This window comes from Moschus berezovskii, chromosome 8 (genome assembly GCF_049115385.1).
Source record: "Moschus berezovskii isolate FMDL1 chromosome 8, NW_MosBer_1.0, whole genome shotgun sequence".
Lineage (NCBI taxonomy): Eukaryota > Metazoa > Chordata > Mammalia > Artiodactyla > Moschidae > Moschus > Moschus berezovskii.
In genome coordinates this window covers 28,510,216-28,524,860 of record NC_142467.1, presented here as the reverse complement: position 1 = coordinate 28,524,860, position 14,645 = coordinate 28,510,216, and the positions used below count along the sequence as shown (strand labels likewise).

Genomic DNA, 14,645 nt, shown 5'->3' with positions numbered 1-14,645 from the left:
CCCTGGAAGGGTGTCACGACCTGTAGGGGGCATGTGAGCAGCCAATCAACTAGTCAGCCAAGTTGCAGATGAAAAGTGTACAAGGGGGTATACGTGAAACATTGGAAAACTGCAAAGTCAGTTTTGTTTAACAACTCTTGCTAACATCTTTATGGAAGTGAAATAGATATACCACGAAAATCACAGTTCTTAAGTTTCCAATTCAATGAATTTTGATAAAAAATGATACATCTGCGTAAATACCCGCATAGAAAGTATATTGCCCTCTATCCGTCAAATTTTACCCCGTAGACACCACCATTCTGATGGCTCCCTCCATTGCTTGGTTTAGCTTGTTCTTGAGCTTCATATAAATGGAATCAAACAGGATGCAATGCCGGTGTCTGCACTATTCTTTTGAGTAGTGCACTGTTTCTGAGATACATCAATGTTGTGTTATTAGTAGTCATTCTTTGTTATTCTGTGTAGTATTGTATTATCTGAATATACTGCAATTTATTTTTCCTTTCTCTTGTTGCACATTTGGGTCGCTTCCAGTTTGGAGCTATTGAATAAAGTTACTATAAACATTGTGCAAGCCTTTTACAGATAAGACTTTTCATCTTTCCTGGGTAAATAACTAGGATTAGAAGTGCATAAGATAGGTATATATTTAAAAAGAAATTGTCAGTTTCAGTGTCACCTATGGGCTTCGCAGGTGGCACTAGTGGTAAAGAGCCCTCTTGCCAGTGCTGGAGATGTAAGAGACACAGAGGTTCCATCCTTGGATCAGGAAGATCCTCTGAAGAAGGGCAGGGCAACCCACTCTAGTATTCTTGCCTGGAGAATCCCAAAGGACAGAGGAGCCTGGCAAGCTACAGTCTACAGCGTGACGAAGAGCTGGACATGACTGAAGCAACTTAGTGTGCACGCACGACAGTTTCAAAGTGGTTGCACACGTTTCATACCACCAATGGTTCCAGAGTTCTAGTTGCTCCTCACCCTGGCCATTCAGGTATACTCATTCTTTTTAACTTTAGCTTTTCTGGTGTGTGAAATGGTAAGTCACTGTGATTTTAATTTGCACTTATTTGATAATTAATGATGTTAATAACTATATTATTATGTGCTTGTTGGCTATTTGTATATTTTCTTTTGTAAACTGACTTTGCAAGGCTTTGTTCTTTTTTTATTGGGTTGTCTCTCTTTTTTAAATTGATTTGACTTTACAAGTTTTTCATATATTAAGATACAGATCTTCCTCAAAGATATGCATGTAACAAAGTTTTCCCCATTGTGTGAAAAACTGCAAAGTCAGTTTTTTTAAAGTAAAATTTTCCTGTGAGATAGCTGTAAGGTTTTAGTGCCTGCCTCATGCTAATTACAGTACTTGATGGACTGCTTTTGTCTTTCAAGCAGGTTTCTTTTCAATTGGCAAGAAGAGAGATGTTGCAGGAAGAGTTTTCATTGCTTATGTCCTCCCAATTTTTCCCCTTATAGACACTCCTCTGAAGTTAAAATGGGAACATGTGATTCATCCTGCAAAAATTTATTTTACTCTGTTTAAGGATCAGATTTATTTAATTAGAGGAAGTAAAAATGACTGGGCAAATTAAAACAACAAATCTAAAAACTGTTTTTTCCCCAAAAGGAACATTTAGAAAGATGTGGTAATTGTTTAAAAGTTTTCTTTTTAATTGTAAAAGTAAACATACTTCATGTAGCATAAGTTGACAAATATTTTTAAAGACATGAAAACTGAGTACTGAAAGTTAAAATAACCAGTTCATTTAAGAAGTAAATAAAACAATCCACAGATTTCTGAATTTTAGAATTAATCTCTCTTTTGCTTTTGTTAGGCAAACCATGCTATGTTTCTTTCTGAAAACAAATATGTTAACAATTTGGGAGATATCACTAGAATTGGCTCTTGACCACATAATCAAGTGACATCCTGTAAAAGGCTGAGAGAAGGACTTGGGCTTGTTAATTTCCAACATCAAATCTGTTACATATATCTTCCTGTTTGAACTCTCACATAATTGAAGAGGACCAAATAATGATCTAAGGCTACATTAGGGGAAGGAAGCATGGATTTCAGCCAAATTTTATCCTCTTAAGTATGTACGAGCTATAGCTATGAAGCATTTTTCCCATTTGGACAGTAGTGACTGGCTGAGTACTCAGATCTTAAACTTTTGGGCTTAATCCCTTCATGGACAGGACACATCCAAGGGTGGGTTTCTAACCAGGTTGCTTATCTAGCTCTTTTGGTGTGTTCCTGTCCATTTGAGGAATCTAGCTTCCTCTTGATTCCTGGATCATTTTTTTCTGTTATGGGCTGAGTTGTGTCCCTTCAAAATTCCTGTGTTGAAATCCTAACTCCCCAGTACCTCAGAGTTGACTGTATTTGGAAATAGAGTCTTTTAAAAGGTAACTAAGTTAAAATTAGGTCACTCAGGTGGGTCCTAATGCAATATGACTCATGTCTTTACAAGAAGAGGAAATTTGATCACAGACATATACAGAGAGAAGACCACATGAGACACAGGGAGACGGTCATGTCCAAGCCAAAAGGAGGGGCCACAGAAGAGACCGACGTGGCCAACACGCTGACTTGAACTTCTAGCCTCCAGACTGTGAGACAATACATTTTGTCTAAGGCATCCAGTCCCTAACCAATCAATACAGCCTCTAATGGACCATCAGGTCTTCCGTGGTGGCTCACCAGTAACAATCTGCTTGTAATACAGGAGACCCAGGTTTGATCCCTGGGTCAGGAAGATTACCCAGAGAAGGGAATGGCAACCCATTCTGGTATTCTTGCTTGGAAAATTCCATGGACAGAGGAGCCTGATGGGCTACAGTCCATGGGGTCACAAAAAGTCAGACACAACTGAGCAACTAGCATGCAATGGACCATCACTCCACCATTGTGAATATTGAGTTCTACTAGGTCAGGACAGACCCTGAGCTAAATGGCAGCCCACGTATTACTCAAAGGCTCAGAACATTTGCATCAAACATTTCTCATTTTTATTATTTTATTATTTAAAAAAATCAAAGTTGTAGTTTACTTGAAATATTTTGAAATATTACATAAATTTGACTTACTATGTATCTATCTCCTAAATTCTATGTGCTTTTCTACAAAATAGGCATTCATGTAAAAGATTTCAAACAAATATGTTTTTGGACTTTCAAAGAAAGAGAAAATAATCTTTAGATGTTTAATCATAAAATTTTTTTCTTGGGGGAAGTTACTGAACATTTATATATTACAATTTCCTCTCTAAAATGCAGGAATAATAGTACCTACCTTTTGGAATTTTTGAGACTCAAGTAAGATTTTTACTTAGAGTAGCATAGGCACATGATGTTTGTTAGAAACAATGCTTTGGAATCTTATTGATTCTTAAAAGATTAGGCAGTTCAGGAATAAATCTGCACAAATATACATGCATATACAAGTTTTTTTTTTTTTCTTTTCTTAATATGCTTGTATTGATTTTGGGGCTGCACCACACAGCTTGTAGGTTCTTAGTTCCCCAACCAGGTATTGAACCTGGGCCCTTGGCAGTGAAAGTGTGGAGTTCTAACTAACTACTGCAGGGAATTACCTCTTGTACTGAATAATACCAGGACAAAAGGAAAAAGTTTGAAGATGTGAGTACCTATTCTGAGAGTGCTGTTATCGTTCCGGTTCTTTTTAGCTCTTCCAGTTGCTTGCCTTCAGGAAAGCAGTGAAAGGTCTTCATAAAGACCGACAGGCCTTTCTTCTGCTCTCCTTCTGGACTCCATCACTTCAGGACGAAGCTGGGACCACTTCTCAGGACTGAGTTTTGGACCCTCTGACTCTGCCTCCTGCCCAGTGTTTCCCAAATTCTCCCGTTTCAATAAATGGAATTGAGAGAAGTCATCTTCCCAAAGGTCAGTAAAAAAATTTTTTTGATAGATTCAGTAGATTCTTTAATACGGGATGCTTGTGAAAGATATAAGGGGGCAGGCAAGAGAGCTCTGCCCTGGAGTGAGAGAGGATGGTTGTGTCTCAGGTCTCGGGTGACCTCCCGTGGTGGGCTGCCAAGTGAGGACCCTTTGCCTCACGCAGGAAAGAATTTAAGAGTGAGCCATAGTAAAGTGAAAACAGGTTCACCGGGAGAGAGACACAGTCTATGGGCAGAATGTGGTCCGTCTTGGAAGGTGAGGGGCCCTGAGAAAAACACCCTCTGCAGACAGAGTGTGGGCCGTCTCAGAAGGTGAGAGCCCTGAAGGTCAGGAAAGACTTGGTTAGCTATTGACACCTTAGAGTTTATGACTTAAATCAGGTAATCACATTTCTCCTCCTGATGCCAAAGCGGAAATTGGAGGTGAACTGGTGTTTGAATGTTAGTAATGAGGCAGGAAGGGCAGGCCAGAGCAGCAGGAGGGTGCTGAAGAGTGCGAGAGCCTGCAGGAAGCAGACACAGTCCACGCTGCGGGGGGGAGCACGTCGAGGGGCAGCAGGATAAACGGACGCTGTTTCAGTGTTGTTCAGGGCCCTGGGAGCCTACTGCTGCCTGAGGAGGACTGAGTTTCTCCACTTGCCTCCTCCCACCACCCACGTTATTTACTTCTGGGTGAAGGGCAGCCAGAGGCACAGCACTGCTGTGGATGAAAGTTACCCCCTCAAGCCTCACGTTTCATTACCTAGCTCCCCTACCTCTCTCTCAGCTTCCCTTCCTGCTGTGCCCAGGCCTAATCTCCTCAGTCCAGAGCTTCATTCCCACCTGGCCTGGGTCAGGGCTCCACTGGGGCCCCACGTTCAGACTTGTGTTCCTTCCTCTGGAGACACTCAGTACATTCTCAGCCCTTTTGCCTGCACAGTGTCACTTCCTTGGGGAGGCTTTGTCTGAGCCCCTGAATGAAATTAGGCTTCTCTAAGACATATTCCTGGTGGCATAACCTGTCCTTCCCTGAATCTGCCTCTATTGGCAATGATACATTTATCTGCATGATTGGTGATTCACCTTTATATCCTGTGTTAGACTGTAACCCCTAGAGAGAAGATACGTTTGCTTTTCTTACCACTGTGTCCCCAGGCCAAGTACAATGTCTGGCATGGACTCAATTCCTGATGAGTGCTTGTTCTGATGAATAAGTGAAGGCCCCTTGGAGCATGCTTATGATTCCTCTGCTTGACATCCAAGGAATGAAGCCACCCTCATCGTCTAAGGAGGCCAGTATGTGGACATGAACTAGAGTATTCATAGAGTAGCCCAGGCATTTTCAGCATCTCCTAAGGCTCTGGCCCAGTTGACTCCTGTGCCTGTGGATCTTGGGTACGTTTGATGTTCATTGTTGTAGCAGGAGGGTACAGTGGGCCTGCTTTTTTGTGAGACATGCTCCCTAGTGTTTATGGAGATTTATGGGTTTGTAATTCGTGACATTGTACAGGAGACAGGGACCAAGACCATCCCCATGGAAAAGAAGTGCAAAAAAGCAAAATGGCTGTCTGAGGAGGGCTTACAAATAGCTGTGAAAAGAAGAGAGGCGAAAAGCAAAGGAGAAAAGGAAAGATATAAGCATCTGAATGCAGAGTTCCAAAGAATAGCAAGGAGAGATAAGAAAGCCTTCCTCAGTGATCAATGCAAAGAAATAGAGGAAAACAACAGAATAGGAAAGACAAGAGATCTCTTCAAGAAAATTAGAGATACCAAGGGAACATTTCATGCAAAGATGGGCTCAATAAAGGACAGAAATGGTATGGACCTAACAGAAGCAGAAGATATTAAGAAGAGGTGGCAAGAATACACAGAAGAACTGTACAAAAAAGATCTTCACGACCAAGATAATCATGATGGTGTGATCACTGACCTAGAGTCAGACATCTTGGAATGTGAAGTCAAGTGGGCCTTAAAAAGCATCATGACGAACAAAGCTAGTGGAGCTGATGCAATTCCAGTTGAGCTATTTCAAATCCTGAAAGATGATGCTGTGAAAGTGCTGCACTCAATATGCCAGCAAATTTGGAAAACTCAGCAGTGGCCACAGGACTGGAAAAGGTCAGTCTTCATCCCAATCCCAAAGAAAGGCAATGCCAAAGAATGCTCAAACTACCGCACAATTGCACTCATCTCACACGCTAGTAAGGTCATGCTCAAAATTCTCCAAGCCAGGCTTCAGCAGTACGTGAACCATGAACTTCCAGATGTTCAAGCTGGTTTTAGAAAAGGCACCAGAGATCAAATTGCCAACATCCGCTGGATCATGGAAAAAGCAAGAGAGTTCCAGAAAAACATCTATTTCTGCTTCATTGATTATGCCAAAGCCTTTGACTGTGTGGATCACAACAAACTGTGGAACATTCTGAAAGAGATGGGAATCCCAGACCACCTGACCTGCCTCTTGAGAAACCTGTATACAGGGCAGGAAGCAACAGTCAGAACTGGACATGGAACAACAGACTGGTTCCAAATAGGAAAAGGAGTACATCAAGTTTGTATATTGTCACCCTGCTTGTTTAACTTATATGCAGAGTACATCATGAGGAATGCTGGGCTGGAAGAAGCACAAGCTGGAATCAAGATTGCTGGGAGAAATATCAATAACCTCAGATATGCAGATGACACTACCCTTATGGCAGAAAGTGAAGAAGAACTAAAGAGCCTCTTGGTGAAAGTAAAGAGGAGAGTGAAAAAGTTGGCTTGAAGCTCAACATTCAGAAAACTAAGATCATGGCATCCAGTCCCATCACTTCATGGGAAATAGATGGAGAAACAGTGGAAACAGTGTCAGACTTTAGTTTTTTGGGCTCCAAAATCACCATGGATGCTGATTGCAGCATGAAATTAAAAGACGCTTACTCCTTGGAAGGAAAGTTATGACCAAACTAGATAGTATGTTAAAAAGCAGAGACATTATTTTGCCAACAAAGGTCCATCTAGTCAAGGCTATGGTTTTTCCCGTGGTCATGTATGGATGTGAGAGTTGGACTGGAAAGAAAGCTGATCACCGAAGAATTGATGCTTTTGAACTGTGGTGTTGGAGAAGACTCTTGAGAGTCCCTTGGACTGTAAGGAGGTCCAACCAGTTCATCCTAAAGGATATCAGTCCTGGGTGTTCATTGGAAAGACTGATGCTAAAGCTGAAACTTCAATACTTTGGCCATCTCATGCGACGAGTTGACTCACTGGCAAAGACTCTGATGCGGAGAGGGATTGGGGGCAGGAGGAGAAGGGGATGACAGAGAATGAGATGGCTGGATGGCATCACCGACTCGATGGGGGTGAGTTTGAGTGAACTCTGGGAGTTGGTGATGGACAGGGAGGCCCAGCATGCAGCGGTTCATGGGGTCACAAAGAGTCGGACACGACTGAGTGTCTGAATTGAACTGAACTGAACTGAACTGAAGTACCTCTAAAAGAACAGAAATTCATGACAGACTTTTCTCTGTGGACTCTACTGTTGCTTTCTTCCATGAAGGAGGACTCTAATTACATAAAATCTTTTGGGGGCTGATTTTGCAGTTGTTGACGAGTGGTGAACATTTGCATTTTCTCTGGATTTTCCATGGTGCTGGCGTATTCATTGCTTTATATGGTTATAGCTCAAAGGCTTTAATAGAATGACTTATTCTCATTTTTGTGGTTAGTAAAAATAGAAAAGCCAAGCCTCACTTACTTTTGTAGTCTATTGTGGAATTTTGATTATTTGTTTGAAATGAAGCTGGTTCTTTTCATAATCATGAAACAACTGCCAAACCTTGCTCCAGTGTATCATATGCCTGAGTTATAATGACGAGAGCTGCTTTCAGCTCTGTTACCTACAACATCTATGTCTACAAGTGTTAGAAACTACCAGCGTGAAATGTGAGTTTTGGAAATACTTGCAGTTGTTTGAGGTGTTCTTTTTATTTGATGAGACTGGAAGCTGGGGACTGTTCAGTGTTGAGTGAGAGTTTCTCGTGCTCGGTACTCCATGGTGGGCTTGTGGGCAGAGGAGATGGATGTAAAGGTGTGAACTGAATGATTCATAGTCTGCTTATTTAATGCTCGGGCAGCAAATTACAATTACATAACTGAGAACCAGAGACCATGCCTTCTGGTTGAAATGTATTTCATTACACTGAAGATTTGAGCTTTATAGTTGACCTTAATAATTCATATTTGGCAGAGACTCTTCGGGTCAATGGGAGTGAACTGGGGAAGGGACTAGAGGACCAGTTTCAACTCTGCTACTTTCTATCTATGTGATGTTAGCCAAGGTATTTAACCCCTGACATCTCACTTACATCTGTAAAATGGAAATTGTAATGGCTGCCCTAACCTACCTCATGGGGCTTGTGGTGCTGACCAAATAAGACAAAGTACGTCAACTGCAAAAAAGATTGTGTAAATGTATGATATTATTTCACTATGTCATATTCCTTTGTTTTTATTTTTATGTATTATGTAATCCTATTTCCTCAACCTATTCTAAAGTTTTAAAAAGAATTAGCCATACTTATAGTTCAGTTACAGAGGAAGAGTGCTAGATGTAATATAGGAGATATATTGTTATAGTCACTTCAGTTCAGTCCAGTTCAGTTCAGTCGCTCAGTCGTGTCCGACTCTCCGCGACCCCATGAATCACAGCCCACCAGGCCTCCCTGTCCATCACCAACTCCCAGAGTTCACTCAAACTCATGTCTACAGAGTCGGTGATGCCATCCAGCCATCTCATTCTCCGTCGTCCCCTTCTCCTCCCACCCCCAACCTTTCCCAGCATCAGAGTCTTTTCCAGTGAGTCAACTCGTCGCATGTGGTGGCCAAAGTATTGCAGTTTCAGCTTTAGCATTAGTCCTTCCAATGAACACCCAGGATTGATCTCTTTTAGAATGGACTGGTTGGATCTCCTTGCAGTCCAAGGGACTTTCAAGAGTCTTCTCCAACACCATAGTTCAAAAGCATCAATTCTTCATCACTCAGCTTTCTTTCCAGTCTAACTCTAACATCCATACATGACCACTGGAAAAACCATAGCCTTGACTAGATGGACCTTGGTTGGCAAAGTAATGTCTCTGCTTTTTCATATACTATCTAGGTTGGTCATAACTTTCCTTCCAAGGAGTAAGCATCTTTTATTACAGTTGGGTTTTACTGGCTGATGGGGATATTTGTATAATTGAATTTTCCTCCTCAACTATGTCTTTGAGATTTCTCAGATGAGATGTTGCAAGATGCTCACTGACCGTCTTACTGGGAGAGACAGTCCTCCATGTGCTTCTATCTCTTTACCTGTCTAGTGCAAGGCCCTGAGTACTCTCAACCTGGGCCATTTCTCACAGTTATGTTTTCAGAGAAAGACCTTAAGAGATGAGGTAATGTCTCCAGGACAAAAAACAGGCTTACTATAAAAGCACTGGATTCCCCAGACTTAGTGTTTGTGTTCATTTTCTTGGGCTGCCATAGACTGTATAGTTTAAATAGCAGAATTGTATTTACTAATAGTCCTGGAGGCTAGAATTTCAAGATCAAGTTATTGGCAGGGTCGGACTCTTCTGAAGTCTCTCTCCTTGACTTGTAGATGGCCATCTTCTCTGTGTGTCTTCACGTGGTCTTCCATCTCCACCTATCTCTATTCAAATTTCCTCTTCTTGTAAGAACACCAGTTGTATTGGATTGGGGCCAGCCCCAGTGACCTCATTTTAACTTAATTATCTCTTTAAAGACCTTATCTCTAAATACAGTCAGAATGAAATGCTGAGAGGTTAGAATTTCAACATATTCACTTGGGGGAACATAATTCAGCAGTGTTCCTTCCTATAACACAACCCACACCCTCCAGACCATAACTGTAGGACTTTGGGGTCAAGAATACAACACAAATCATGCTGCTTGCTGTAATGTGAGTAATAAAGCCTTTGTCTTTGACCCAGGGATCTTTTGTTTTCTACCAGAATCCAGGAAACAGTAACAGGCTAAACAGGCTTACCGTGAGACTGTAAGTGGGGTAACATAAACTTCCATGCTTGATAAACCTTGCTTATGGTATTGAAGACAAACATCCTCCATAGTTTCTAGAGATGGATCCAAGTGTAATGATAGTGATTTTAATACTGGCCTGCTTATTGAGAAATTACCAATTGATTCTCTTATTTTCTTTCCTGTTGGGGTGAAATTTGTCCTTCAACCCTCCATTTCTTCACAAGGTATTTAAATCTTTCATTTTCTCTTCATGGAGCATGCATGTGTCAAGGACTCCTGTGCAGAGGTTTATCCTCGGGTGATAGGGCTCATTGAGACCAGCTTTCAATTCCACTTCATTCCCTGCTCTTGTGGCTGAAGAATCCCTTTTCTTATTGCTAACTTCAGTGAGAAAAGGATACCCGTGCCCTCCTCTTTACCTATCTGTTTTGTGACTATATGTCCAAGGACATGTATGGCTGCTGCAGGATGTCATCTGGGCTGTGAGCTAGAGGGATGAAGCTAGGCTTCACCAACAAGTGTCCATCCTTCAGAGTTTAGGGGATGATGTAAAATTTCTTGCCAGGAAGGCTGGTAGAGAAAAAATTCTAAGTTCACAATTTAATCTTTCCTCATGGCCCTGTTATGGGCTGGATTCTTCCCTCCCTCTAAAGTCAACCCTCAGTACTTCAGAATATGACTGTATTTGAAAATATGGGGTCTTTGGAGAGGTAGAATATTAAGAAAAATGAGGTTACTAATGAGATAGGCCCTAATAACCTTCACTGGAAAGAGAGAGAAGAACATGCACATGAGAAAGAGGGTGAAGCTTTTACCAAAGATGAGTCTGCAAAGCAAAATTCCAAAGCATGTCAAGAGAATTAACAGCTTCCGACTCGATGGGGGTGAGTGTGAGTGAGCTCCGGGAGTGGGTGATGGACAGGGAGGCCTGGCGTGCTGTGATTCATGGGGTCGCAAAGAGTCGGACACGACTGAGCGACTGAACTGAACTGAACTGACATTAAAGAATTGAAAGAGAGATTCACTTAAGTGCTTTTGCTGCCTCAGGTGAAGTTTTTGCATAATAGTCTTCCAGTCACAATTTTAAACCTTATAGTCTGATGGCAAGGTGACACTTCAGGGAGATTGCTTCTAGAAGGTCTCTATTAGCCATCAGCTGCCCACTCTTCTTGCAGAGGAAAGCATCTTGTAACAAAAGACCTTACTTACAACATATAAATAGCTGGCCCTTCAGGATGTTACTGTAGACACATTTCCATGAATGTAGACTTGACAGGAGAAATCTTTTTATATTGATTCTTTGGTTTTACCCCCTGAACACTAATAAGATATACTAGATAAAAGAAATAGACTTCACTAATCAGTGGAAATGCTGTATTGGTAGCCAGCTTCCCATGGCTACCCAACTGGTGCAGCTAAGGTGGAGGTGGTAGGAGTGTTGTATATGCCGTTGGATATTAAATGATTGTGAGGCCTCTGATTTCTTTCAGTGTACATAAAACTGATTTAAAGTGGGATGCAGTTTCCACCTCAGTAAAGAGCTGGTTGTTGAATGTCTACATCTCTGTGCCTATTTTAATGCTACCCCTCTGCTTGTTGGGTCTCAGAAGGAAGACATTTGGCCTGTATCCCAAATTGTCAATCCATTGCCATCATTATTTCATGTTCCTAGGAAGTACATACACCAAATACTTTCTAGATTGCATTTTCTATATAGTGAGTTAAAAGTTTGTCCCAGGATAACATTATGATCTGCTGTGAGTGTGTCCTAGGCAGGACCGCATGTAGACTGAGAGGATTCCTTTTGCCTCCCTAGACTATGGTCTTGCCTTGGTCCATCTCTTCTAGGTTCACTCTCTCTCTTAGCTGTCTGGACACCACCATTCTCACTAAAAGGAGCTGTTTCTAGAAAGTGAGTTCAAATTGAGAATTTTCCCAAAAGGTCTTGAATGGAGCTGGATTAAGTGGCCTCAGTTCAGTCACTCAGTTGTGTCCAACTCTTTGCAACCCCGTGGACTGCAGCACACCAGGCTTCCAAATCCATCATCAACTACTGGAGCTTGCTCAAACTCATGTCCATCAAGTCAGTGATGTCATCCAACCATCTCCTTCTCTGTCATCCCCTTCTCCTCCCACCTTCAATATTGCCCAGAATCAGGGTCTTTTCCAATGAGTCAGTTTTTCATATCAGGTGGCCAAAATATTGGAGCTTCAGCTTCAGCATCAGTCCTTCCAAAGAATATTTAGGACTGATTTCCCTTAGGATTTACTGGTTTGATCTCCTTGCAGTCCAAGGGACTCTCAAGAGTCTTCTCCAACACCACAGTTCAAAAGCATCAATTCTTTGGCACTCAGCTTTCTTTATAGTCCAACTCTCACATTCATACATGACTACTGGAAAAACCATTGCTTTGACTATACAAATCTTTGTTGGCAAAGTAATGTCTCTTCTTTTTAATATGATGTCTAATTTTGTCATTGCTTTTCTTCCAAGGAGCTCTGGTCCATGTTTCAGAAGACTAACACACGGAAGAGGATCGTCCCCTCCCCGAGACGAGAATGGGACTTCTGGCTGCAGGCACCAGTGAAAGACTAAGTCCAGCAGAGGAGCCTTCCTTGAGGGTGTGGTTAGAAAAGGCTGTGCCTGGCAGGGCAACAAAGACGCTCCAGTGCAGAAATCTGGGGACTTTTGCTGGGGTGGAAATTGGTGAGCATTTTGGGAAATTGCTAAGTAGGTCTAGGCCTAGATTCCAGGAACTGGGAACATGGGACCTATGTCATAGTGATTTGGGAATAAAAAAGAAGTGAAATCTCATTTCCTAGTCATGAACTGGTGACTGAGTGTGAGGTTACATCTCCCCTCAATTTGGACTCTCTTTCTGAACTTCTTCGGTCTTTTGAGGTTTGAGGGATTCTGCTATGGCAGGAGACCTAGCCCTTCTGCTTGCTACATCTACAGAGAAAGAAGGAAAGAGATCTCAAAAGGGAAGGGACGCACAGCAGTGAAGAGAATAGGAGCTTATTTTCCTTCGTCCTCTAGCTCTGCTGAGCTGCCAAATACTGAGGGTTCCAGTGAATCCCAGACCTACTCCTGGGCTCTTTTTCTCTGGGTGTCAGCTGGCCACTGTCAGACTTCATGGTTACTGCCATCCTGATCTCTGCCCTCTGCCTCTTCAGTCCCCCACCCACTTCTGCCTTCACACACTACCTTCTCCCAGCCTGGGCTGTGCACCTATCAGGCTAGGTGGGCACAGTGCCAAAGATGCGGGGATTTTCACGGGCTTCTAAGGAAGATTAAGTTCCCCCTAAATCTCACTGCCTACAAAATACAAACAAATAGACCTTGAATTAAAAGTTTGAGACCTCATAGTTACAGACAAATTACTTTTCATGTGAAGCATGGCCATATTCTAAAACATTTGTGTCATGTGGGTTGGGTGCAGCTTCCAAAGCTGAGAATTCCTGGGTCCCATCAGGGTCTTCAAATAGAAACTAGTTCTCACCGCCTCTTCCATACCAGCCCCTGCCTCAAATTTTTTTCAAATTATCTTGTTACCCACCCAGATGTCCTTCAGTTCAGTTCAGTTCAGTTGCTCAGTCGTGTCCGACTCTCTGCGACCCCATGAATCACAGCACGCCAGGCCTCCCTGTCCACCACCAACTCCTGGAATTCACTCAAACTCATGTCCATAGAGTTGGTGATGCCATCCAGCCATCTCATTCTCTGTCGTCCCCTTCTCCTCCCACCCCCAACCTTTCCTAGCATCAGAGTCTTTTCCAGTGAGTCAACTCGTCGCATGAGGTGGCCAAAGTATTGCAGTTTCAGCTTAAGCATCAGTCCTTCCAATGAACACCCAGGATTGATCTCCTTTAGAATGGACTGGTTGGATCTCCTTGCAGTCCAAGGGACTCTCAAGAGTCTTCTCCAGCACCACAGTTCAAAAGCATCAATTCTTCAGAGATCAGCTTTCTTCACAGTCCAACTCTCTAGTGAGAGTTAATACTAGGATACCATCCAGCAGAAAAAAAGTATAATAAAAGCCCAATCAAGAAAGAAATGCATTTCCTTCCCAAGGCCAAAGCCCCTGGTACTTAGACTACTATACTACCGGATGCTGATTGGGAGAACTTGACATCTGGCTTAGGGCGATGCAGGTGTTCTGTTGAAAGGGAAGTAACTCAGGCTTGAGAGAGAAGTGAGATGCTGCTGGCTGATTTCTTTTCATCTAATCCCCAATGGGCAGGCTGTTTTTTTCAACCTGCATCTATACTTTCTATCCATCCAGAGTTGGGGTCACCTGGAATTTGGAGCAATTGTTTGCCATTTTGTTTGGTCCTTGCCTGATGCCAAAAAGGCACTTTTTTCTTTCATTTTTTGGGAAAGACTGATATTAAACATGTCATTGGAGGAGTTTCCCAATTAGAAATAATAAACATTTATCACCAGTTCTTTAGACTTACGGTCACCTTTTTGATGTATGTAGTGTGCTAAACAGATCAAGCCTGGAAATCTGTGCTGCATAAGAGTGTGTCATTCTACCCAGCTCCCTGGTGCAAGAAGCAGACGGCCTCCTCTTCCTATCACCATAGTTTTCACGTACTTTAAGGAGTTGAGTCTGTAGGCTAGAGGATGCAAGGTGCGAAATAGGAACCACATGCCAGGCTTGGCAGGGTGGCAGCTTTCAGCAGTGGAGTGTTAAGGCCAATAAGCTATTCTGAAGC

General features: G+C 42.4%; 1 long non-coding RNA gene across 1 annotated transcript; it reads left to right on the top strand.

Moving 5' to 3' along the window:
* Nucleotides 1–691: 691 nt before the first annotated feature.
* On the top strand, nucleotides 692–13,191 carry LOC129559183 (uncharacterized). Its single transcript, XR_008686476.2, has 3 exons — nucleotides 692–994; nucleotides 3,693–3,909; nucleotides 12,418–13,191. It is a non-coding gene; the product is annotated as an uncharacterized LOC129559183 (long non-coding RNA).
* Nucleotides 13,192–14,645: the final 1,454 nt, after the last annotated feature.